Genomic DNA, 11,048 nt, shown 5'->3' with positions numbered 1-11,048 from the left:
TTCGCAAAGGGAGAACCCCATGTGAACATGAAGACAGAGAGTGAGGTGTTGTATCTGTTGTAGCTACAACTTTGGTGTTCCTAAGCCAAAGTTGCCAGCAAACCACTAGAAGCTAAACGAGAGGCATAAAGGTATTCTCCCTCACAGTCAGCAGAAGGCACCAACCTTACTGACACTTAGATCTTAGATTTCTAGCCTCCAGAACTGTGAGAAAAAACTTCTATTGTAGGTGGAGCTTCAAGATGGCGGAGGAGTAAGATGCGGAGATCACCTTCCTCCCCACAAATACATCAGAAATACATCTACATGTGGAACAACTCCTACAGAACACCCACTGAACGCTGGCAGAAGACCTCAGACTTCCCAAAAGGCAAGAAACTCCCCACGTACCTGGGTAGGGCAAAAGAAAAAAGAAAAAACAGAGACAAAAGAATAGGGACGGGACCTGCACCAGTGGGAGGGAGCTGTGAAGGAGGAAAGGTTTCCACGCACTAGGAGTCCCTTGGTGGGCGGAGACTGCAGGTGGCAGAGCGGGGAAGCTTCGGAGCCACGGAGGAGAGCGCAGCCACAGGGGTGCGGAGGGCAAAGCGGAGAGATTCCCTCACGGAGGATCGGCGCCGACAAGCACTCACCAGCCCGAGAGGCTTGTCTGCTCACCCGCCGGGGTGAGCGGGGCTGGGAGCTGAGGCTTGGGCTTCGGAGGTCGGATCGCAGGGAGAGGACTGGGGTTGGCGGCGTGAACACAGCCTGAAGGGGCTAGTGCCCCACGGCTAGCCGGGAGGGAGCCCGGGAAAAAGTCTGGACCTGCCTAAGAGGCAAGAGACTGTTGTTTCGGGGTGCACAAGGAGAAAGGATTCAGAACACTGCTAAAACAAGCTTCAGAGATGGGCGTGAGCCACGGCTATCAGCATGGACCCAGAGACGGGCATGAGACACTAAGGCTGCTACTGCAGCCACCAAGAAGCCTGTGTGCAAGCACAGATCACTCTCCACACCTCCCCTCCTGGGAGCTGGTGCAGCCCGCCACTGCCAGGGTCCCTTGATCCAGGGACAACTTCCCCAGGAGAACGCACGGCGTGCCTCAGGCTGTTGGAACATCACGCTGGCCTCTGCCGCTGCAGGCTCACCTCGCATCCATACACCTCCCTCCCGCGGCCTAAGTGAGCCAGAGCCCCCGAAGCAGCTGATCCTTTAACCCCGTCCTGTCTGAGCGAAGAACAGACGCCCTCAGGCGACCTACACGCAGAGGCGGGTCCAAATCCAAATCTGAACCCCGGGAGCTGTGCGAACAAAGAAGAGAAAGGGAAATTTCTCCCAGCAGCCTCAGGAGCACTGGATTAAATCTCCACAATCAACTTAATGTACCCTGCATCTGCGGAATACCTCAATAGACAAGGAATCATACCAAAATTGAGGTGGTGGACACTGGGTACATCAGTAGACTTTGGGTTTGCATTCTGCATCTAATTAGTTTCTGGTTTTAGGTTTATCTTAATTTAGTATTTAGAGATTATTATCATTGATAGATTTGTTTATTGATTTGGTTGCTCTCTTCCTTTTTTTTAATATATGTATATAATTTTTTTTTTCCTTTTTCTCTTTTTGTGAGTGTGTATGTGTATGCTTCTTTGTGTGATTTTGTCTGTATAGGTTTGCTTTTACCATTTGTCCTAGGGTTCTCTCTGTCCATTTTTTTTTTTTTTTTTTTTAAGTATGGATTTTAGTGTTTGTTATCATTGGTGGATTTGTTTATTGGTTTGGTTGCTCTTGTCTTTTCTTTTTTTTATTACTTTTTAATTTTTTAATTTTAATATTTTGTATTTTTATTTTAATTATTTTTTTTCATTTTATTTATTTTTTCTTTCTTTCTTTCTTTTTATATCTCTCTTTTCTTCTGAGCTGTGTGGCTGACAGGGTCTTGGTGTTCCAGCCAGGTGTCAGGCCTGAGCCTCTGAGGTGGGAGAGCTGAGTTCAGGACATTGGACCACCAGAGACCTCCCGGACCCATGTAATATCAATCAGCAAGAGCTCTCCCACAGATCTCCATCTCAATGCCAAAACCCAGCTCCACTCAATGACCAGCAAGCTCCAGTGCTGGACACCCCATGCCAAACAACTAGCAAGACAGGAACACAAACCCACCCATTAGCAGAGAGGCTGCCTAAAATCATAATAAGTTCACAGACACCCCAAAACACACCAACGGATGTGGTCCTGCCCACTAGAAAGACAAGCTCCAGCCTCATTCACCAGAACACAGGCACCAGTCCCCTCCACCAGGAAACCTACATAACTCACTGAACCAACCTTACCCACTGGGGGAAGACACCAAAAACCATGGGAACTACGAAACTGCAGCTTGCGAAAAGGAGACCCCAAACAAAGTAAGTTAAGGAAAATGAGAAGACAGAGAAATACACAGCAGATGAAGGAGCAAGGTAAAACCACATCAGACCAAACAAATGAAGAGGAAATAGGCAGTCTACCTGAAAAAGAATTCAGAGTAATGATAGTAAAGATGATCCAAAATCTTGGAAACAGAATGGAGAAAACACAAGAAAGTGTAACAAGGACCTAGAAGAACTAAAGAGCAAACAAACAAAGATGAACAATACAATAAATGAAATTAAAAATTCTCTAGAAGGAATCAATAGGAGAACAACTGAGGCAGAAGAGAAAAGTGATGTGGAAGATAAAATAGTGGAAATAACTACCACAGAGCAGAATAAAGACAAAAGAATGAAAAGAATTGAGGACAGTCTCAGAGACCTCTGGGACAACATTAAACACACCAACATTCGAATTATAAGGGTCCCAGAAGAAGAAGAAAAAAAGAAAGGGACTGAGAAAACATTTGAAGAGTTTATAGTTGAAAATTCCCTAATATGGAAAAGGAAATGGTCAATCAAGTCCAGGAAGCACAGAGAGTCCCATACAGGATAAATCCAAGGAGAAACACGCCAAGACACATATTAATCAAACTATCAAAAATTAAATACAAAGAAAAAATATTAAAAGCAGCAAGGGAAAAACAACAAACAGCATACAAGGGAATACCCATAAGGTTAAGAGCTGATCTTTCAGCAGAAATTCTGCAAGCCAGAAGGGTGTGGCAGGACATATTTAAAGTGATGACAGGGAAAAACCAACACCAAGATTACTCTACCCAACAAGGATCACATTCAGATTCAGTGGAGAGAATAAAGCCTTCACAAACAAGCAAAAGTTAAGAGAATTCAGCACCACCAAAGCAGCTTTACAACAAATGCTAAAGGAACTTCTCTAGGCAAGAAACACCAGAGAAAGAAAAGACATACAACAACAGACCCAAAACAATTAAGAAAATGGTAATAGGAATATACATATTGATAATTACCTTAAATGTAAATGGATTAAATGCTCCAACCAAAAGACACAGACTGGCTGAATGGATACAAAAACAAGACCCATATATATGCTGTCTACAAGAGACCCGCTTCAGACCTATGGACACATACAGACTGAAAGTGAAGGGATGTAAAAAGATATTCCATGCAAATGGAAACCAAAAGAAAGCTGGAGTAGCAATTCTCATATCAGACAAAATAGACTTTAAAATAAAGACTATTACAAGAGACAAAGAAGGACGTTACATAATGATCAAGGGATCAATCCAAGAAGAAGATATAACAATTGTAAATATTGATGAACCCAACATAGGAGCACATCAATACATAAGGCAAATGCTATCAGCCTTAAAAGGGGAAATCAACAGTAACACAATAAAAATATGAGACTTTAACACACCACTTTCCTCAATGGACAGATTATCCAAACTGAAAATAAATAAGGAAACTCAAGCTTTAAAAGATATGTTAAACAACATGGACTTAATTGATATTTATAGGACATTGCATACAAAAACAACAGAATGCACTTTCTTCTCAAGTGTTCATGGAACATTCTCCAGGATAGATCATATCTTGGGTCACAAATCAAGACTTGGTAAATTTAAAAAATTGAAATCATGTCAAGTATCTTTTCCAACCACAACACTATGAGACTAGATATCAATTACAGGAAAAAAATCTGTAAGAAATACAAACACATAGAGGCTAAACAATACACTACTAAATAACCAAGAGATCACTGAAGAAATCACAGAGGAAATAAAAAAATACCAAGAAACAAATGACAATGAAAACACAACAACCCAAAACTATGGGATGCAGCAAAAGCAGTTCTAAGAGGCAAGTTTATAGCAGTACAATCGTACCTCAAGAAACAAGAAACATCTCAAATAAACAACCTAACCTTACACCTAAAGTGATTAGAGAAAAAAGAACAAAAAAACCCCAAAGTTAGCAGAAGGAAAGAAATCATAAAGATCAGATCAGAAATAAATGAAGAAGAAATGAAGGAAATGATAGCAAAGATCATAAAACTAAAAGCTGGTTCTTTGAGAAGATAAACAAAATTGATAAACCATTAGCAAGACTCATCAAGAAAAAAAGAGTGAAGACTCAAATCCATAGAATTAGAAATAAAAAAGGAGAAGTAACAACTGACACTGTAGAAATACAAATGATCATGAGAAATTACTACAAGCAACTATATGTCAATCAAATGGAAAACTTGGAAGAAATGGATAAATTCGTAGAAAAGCACAACCTTCTGAGACTGAGCCAGGAAGAGAGAAAATATAAACAGGCCAATCACAAGCACTGAAATTGAAACTGTGATTAAAATTCTTCCAACAACAAAACCCAAGGACCAGATGTCTTCACAGGTGAATTCTATCAAACATTTAGAGAAAAGCTAACACCTATCCTTCTCAAAATCTTCCAAAATATAGCAGAGAGAGGAACACTCCCAAACTCATTCTACGAGACCACCATCATCCTGATACCAAAACCAGACAAAGATGTCACAAAAAAATAAAACTACAGACGAACATCACTGATGAACATAGATGCAAAAATCCTCAACAAAATACTAACAAACAGAATCCAACAGCACATTAAAAGGATCATACACCATGATCAAGTGGGGTTTATCCCAGGAATGTAAGGATTCTTCAATATATGCAAATCAATCAATGTGATATACCATATTAACAAACTGAAGGAGAAAAACCATATGATCATCTCAATAGATGCAGAAAAAGCTTTTGACAAAATTCAACACCCATTTATGATAAAAACCCTCCAGAAAGTAGGCATAGAGGGAACTTACCTCAACATAATAAAGGCCATATATGACAAACCCACAGCCAACATCGTTCTCAATGGTGGAAATCTAAAATCTTTTCCACTAAGAGCAGGAACAAGACAAGGTTGCCCACTCTCACTACTGTTATTCAACATAGTTTTGCACAGCAATCAGAGAAGAAAAAGCAATAAAAGGAATCCAGATTGGAAAAGAAGAAAAACTCTCACTGTTTGCAGGTGACATGATACTATACATCGAGAATCCTAAAGATTCTTCCAGAAAACTACTAGGACTAATCAGTGAATTTGATAAAGTAGCAGGATACAAAGTTAATGTGCAGAAATCTCTTGCCTTCCTATACACTAATGATGAAAAATCTGAAAGAGAAATTAAGGAAACACTCCCATTTACCATTGCAACAAAAAGAATAAAATACCTAGGAATAAACCTACCTAAGGGGACAAAAGACCTGTATGCAGAAAACTATAAGACACTGAAGAAAGAAATTAAAGATGATACAAAAAGATGGAGAGAAATACCATGTTTTTGGATTGGAAGAAGGAACATTGTGAAAATGACTATATTACCCAAAGCAATCTACAGATTCAATGCAATTCGTATCAAACTACGAATGGCATTTTTTTAAATAAATTTATTTATTTATTTATATATTTATTTATTTATTTATTTATTTATTTATGGCTGTGTTGGGTCTTCGTTTCTGTGCGAGGGCTTTCTCTAGTTGCGGCAAGTGGGGGCCACTCTTCATCGCGGTGCGCGGACCTCTCACTATCGCGGCCTCTCTTGTTGCGGAGCACAGGCTCCAGACGCGCAGGCTCAGTAGTTGTGGCTCACAGGCCTACTTGCTCCGCGGCATGTGGGACCTTCCCAGACCGGGAATCGAACCCATGTCCCCTGCATTGACAGGCAGATTCTCAACCACTGCGCCACCAGGGAAGCCCCTACCAATGGCATTTTAAACAGAACTAGAACAAGAATTTCACGATTTGTTTGGAAACATGAAAGACCCTGAATAGCCAAAGCAATCTTGAGAAAGAAAAACGGAACTGGAGGAATCAGGCTCCCTGGCCTCAGACTATACTACAAAGCTACAGTAATCAAGACAGTATGGTACTGGCACAAAAACTGAAATATAGATCAATGGAACAGGTTAGAAAGCCCAGAGATAAACCCACACACATATGGTCACCTTATCTTTGATAAAGGAGGCAAGAATATACAGTGGAGAAAAGACAGCCTCTTCAATAAACTGGACAGCTACATGTCAAAGAATGATAATAGAACCCTCTCTAACACCATATACAAAAATAAACTCAAAATGGATTAAAGACCTAAATGTAAGGCCAGACACTATAAAACACTTAGAGGAAAACATAGGCAGAACACTCTATGACATAAATCACAGCAAGATCTTTTTTGACCCACCTCCTGGAGAAATGGAAATAAAAACAAAAAAAACAAATGGGACCTAATGAAACTTCAAAGCCTTTGCACAGCAAAGGGAACTATAAACAAGATGAAAAGACAACCCTCAGACTGGGAGAAAATATTTGCAAATGAAGCAACTGACAAAGGATTAATCTCCAAAATATACAAGCAGCTCATGCAGCTCAATATCAAAAAAAACAAACAACCCAATCTAAAAATGGGCAGAAGACCTAAATAGACATTTCTCCAAAGAAGATATACAGATTACCAACAAGCACATGAAAGGATGCTCAACATCACTAATCATTAGAGAAATGCAAATGAAAACTACAATGAGGTATCACCTCACATCAGTCAGAATGGCCATCATCAAAAAACCTAGAAACAGTAAATGCTGGAGAGGGTGTGGAGAAAAGGGAATCCTCTTGCACTGTTGGTAGGAATGTACATTGATATGGCCACTATGGAGAACAGTATGGAGGTTCCTTAAAGAACTAAAAATAGAACCACCATATGACCCAGCAATCCCACTACTGGGCATATACCCTGAGAAAACCATTATTCAAAAAGAGTCATGTACCACAATGTTCATTGCAGCTGTACTTACGATAGCCAGGACATGGAAGCAACCTAAGTGTCCATTGACAGATGAATGGGTAAAGAAGATATGGCACATATATACAATGGAATATTACTCAGCCATAAAAAGAAACAAAAGTGAGTTATTTGTAGTGAGGTAGATGGACCTAGAGAAGTAAATGAAGTAATTCAGAAAGAGAAAAACAAATACCGTATGCTAACAGATATATATGGAATCTAAAAATAAAAAAATTGGTTCTGAAGAACCCAGGGGCAGGACAGGAATAAAGACACAGAGGTCGAGAATGGACTTGAGGACACGGGGAGGGGGAAGGCTAAACTGGGATGAAGTGAGAGATTGGCATGGACATATATACACTACCAAATGTAAAATAGCTAGTGGGAAGCAGCCGCATAGCACGGAGAGATCAGCTCAGTGCTTTGTGTTCACCTAGAGAGGTGCGTTAGGGAGGGTGGGAAGGAGATGCAAGAGGGAGGAGATATGCTGATATATGTATATGTATAGCTGACTAACTTTTTTATAGAGCAGAAACTAACACACAATTGTAAAGCAATTATACTCCAATAAAGATGTTAAAAAAAAAATTTCTGTCATTTAAGCCTTCTAGTGTTTGCTGCTTTACTATGACAGTCCTAGCAAACTAATATAGAGGAGACGAGTCTTTGTGGAATTGTTTGCCCTTTCACGTTGCTGTTCTTCTCTTCCATCAGGGGTGCCTAACTTCTTGGCTCTGTTTCCAGTCTTTTCTGGGAGCACTTTATGCCCTTAAAGGAATAAGAGCCTATGAAAAGGTATGGATTCCTCAGTTTCTTGCCCTCCCAGTCTGCACTCAGTCTTTACAAATGCCACCTACTCAAGCTGAACTCTGTTTACCAGTGTCCAGTTCCATCAATCCAAGGTCAGTGCTGTCTGAGTCCTTATGTGTCCTTCCCTGCATGCATTATCTCTTCTGAGATTTGGTGCAAATTGGTTGTTCTGTGACCTCAGCAATTTGACCTCAGCAATTTGTAAAACAAGTTTTACATTTGAAATTAACTCAGGTCTTTTTCATTATAAGGTGGGGAGCAGTACTCCTTCTAGCTCCCCATATTGTTAGGCAGAAGCTAGAAACCCCATCTCTTTTGTACTCATGATAAATCATATACCCAATGGACTTTGGAGGGTTATTTTTTGTTGCCTATTTTTATTTGTTGGTTTTATTTTGTTTTGTCTTGCATCATGCTGTGACGTAACATTTGTTGTGCTCTATGTGAAATAATCATTAATCTTTAATTCAAAGTTTAGGAAATTCAAATCATCAATATTTATTTTTTCTTTATCTCTATTTCTTTTATCTCATATCTTTTTTTTCAGATTCAATTATTTTTGGTTTTTTTGCTTTGCTACAATATACCCTCAAATATTTTTTTTCCCTGAAAGAACGTCTGGGAATTGAAATTTCTGAGTTCTTGAACTTATAAGCCAGTATTTATTTGCTTTTAAAGGTAATTGATGCTATTTATTTGCTTTTAAATGAAATTGATGCTTTGTCAGAGTAAGTAATTTTACATGCAGAACAATCTCTCAGAACTTTATATACCGCACTGTTTACCAGCAACATGTATACTTGAAGATAGCAAAGTTTGATATTTCTGATTCCCTTTAAAAAAAAAATATCTCATGACTGTATTTTTCACTTCTTTGGAATTTTCAATTTGCAATTGCTAAACTCTGCAAAAATTTGAACCCATCTTTTCTGGATTATCTATGAATGGTATTGTCAGATAGAAGAGTAAATCATTGTCTGCCCCAGTGTCATTTATGAGACCAAAATTTAAAATTTAAAGAATATTTCTAATTAGTTTATCTAGTAGAGATGTTTTCCTCTTTTTAGAACTTCTATAGCATTCAGTACTTATCAAAGCAATATTTTATTAAAGCAATATTAGGTATTGACACGTGTTACATTTTTCACTCTAGGTTATAGCTGTTTTTAAGGTAGACGTAAGTCTTATTTTTATTGTTGCAAGGATTATAAGAATTCCATGTTATTTGTACCTCACAATTTCACTGAGGTTTAATTTATTTAAAGGCCAATTTTAAGGCATTTTCAAAAAGTGTATTCTACTCTATACACATTCATATATGCCAATAGTCTCCCAATAACTAGATATGATTGTGTATTCATTTTAAATATAATTTCTAAAGTTACAACCAAGACACAGGGGGAAAAAATTCCAATTTTATTCTATGTTGCCTTAAGTAGATTTTTAATGTTTTACAATGTGTCCATTACTGGGCATATAATACATTATTAATATAAGAAAACATAATAATAATAATACAGGATTATGACTACTGTTTGTATTCTGAAATAGCAATTGTCCATATTTCGTATTTATTAGTGATCAGCTATCATTGAAAATTCCCTGTAATATACCATAGGGCCCCCAATTACATTGCATTCTTTGGATTGATTACATTTCTCTGGCTCATATACTATGGGAACAATTTGAAACTTTAAAGGTACTGAAATACTTCATAGATTTTAATTTTCGCATTAGATTTCTTTAGAAGAAAAGATGGCCTGAGCTTCTTGTAATCAGCTCTTGTTTGTTGGGAGTTGAGGTTTTAGCAATTTTCTTTACTGTGGATTGGTGTTCCCTAGTGAATTCTCCTATTATCCTTGTCGGCTCTTTTAAATCAGTATATCAATAAAAAAGAGACAGTTTATTTTAGATGAATATAGTAACTGAAAGTCAGAATGAAGAAAGTCAATAATGCTAAAATTTTTACACAGCATTAATCTTAAAGATTTGAAGGTTGGTTACAGGAACTGAAAATAGTCATAGAAAAATGCCAGCACTGTTGGGTGATTGACAAGGAGAGATTCAGAGTGTGTAGCAATATGATTGCATTGCCCTTTGACCTATCATAAAAATGTTACAGTCATTTAGTTTCTGAGGTCAGAATGCAAGCTTCTACAATGATTTAAAATCAAATCATTTTGGTCAAGAGTAAGAATTTATTCTAGAGTATAGTTAATTCTTGGCCTTATCTCTATATAATGAGTCTTTATTCTTTGAGAATCTATTTTTGTCATACATTCTAATAGAAATTTTATATATGTTTTCCATTCAATTTTTACAGGTATAAAAGGAAGGTATCATTATCCCTGTTTTTTAGCTGAGGAAATGGAAGCTCTGGGACATTGAGATAACATGTTCACTTTCGTCATAGATTGAACTCACTGGAATTAGTTATGTAAATCTGTCTCTCAGCTGGAAAAATCTGAGCTCTTTTTTTATTCCCTCATGCTGTATTTCTGCCATTCTCATCTTCTTCTGTCCTAAAATTTACCAGGCAACTCTAATTCTGAAAGAAAACTGGATTATTTCTACACTCATTTAAAACATTTGATTAAACCTGAGGGACCATTCTCATTACACAGACCAGGGTTTCTCAACCTCAACATTGTTGACTTTTTGAGCTCCATAATTCTTTGTGCGAGAGGGCTCTCCTATGTATTTGGTGTCTTTTGGGATGTTTAGCATGATTGCTATCCTCTACTTACTAGGTCACCTCCACAGTTGTGTTAACCAAAACTGCCTCCAATAATTTCCAAATTTCCCTGGGATAAACCTCCCTGAGTGGAGAACCATTCATGGACATAGACAGAAGGCTAACATTTATAGACCTGTTTGCTAGCGTAGGGTTCCTTTCTCGTATATAAAATATCTTTAAAACATCTTTACACATAGAGTCAGAATATGCCACTTTCTGAAGGCAATTGAGAAGATGATAAAAGTGCAGAAAATAAGCAAAATAT

At 38.1% G+C, this 11,048-nt stretch overlaps 1 long non-coding RNA gene across 1 annotated transcript; it reads left to right on the top strand.

The window, feature by feature from the left end:
* The first annotated feature begins 1,225 nt into the window (after positions 1-1,225).
* Positions 1,226-6,336, top strand: LOC309629429. The gene is made up of 2 exons (XR_014245075.1): positions 1,226-5,807; positions 6,145-6,336. It is a non-coding gene; the product is annotated as an uncharacterized lncRNA (long non-coding RNA).
* Positions 6,337-11,048: the final 4,712 nt, after the last annotated feature.

The sequence above is a fragment of the Balaenoptera borealis genome, assembly GCF_965194805.1.
Source record: "Balaenoptera borealis genome assembly, chromosome: 5".
Lineage (NCBI taxonomy): Eukaryota > Metazoa > Chordata > Mammalia > Artiodactyla > Balaenopteridae > Balaenoptera > Balaenoptera borealis.
This window is presented reverse-complemented; position numbering and strand designations above follow the sequence as displayed.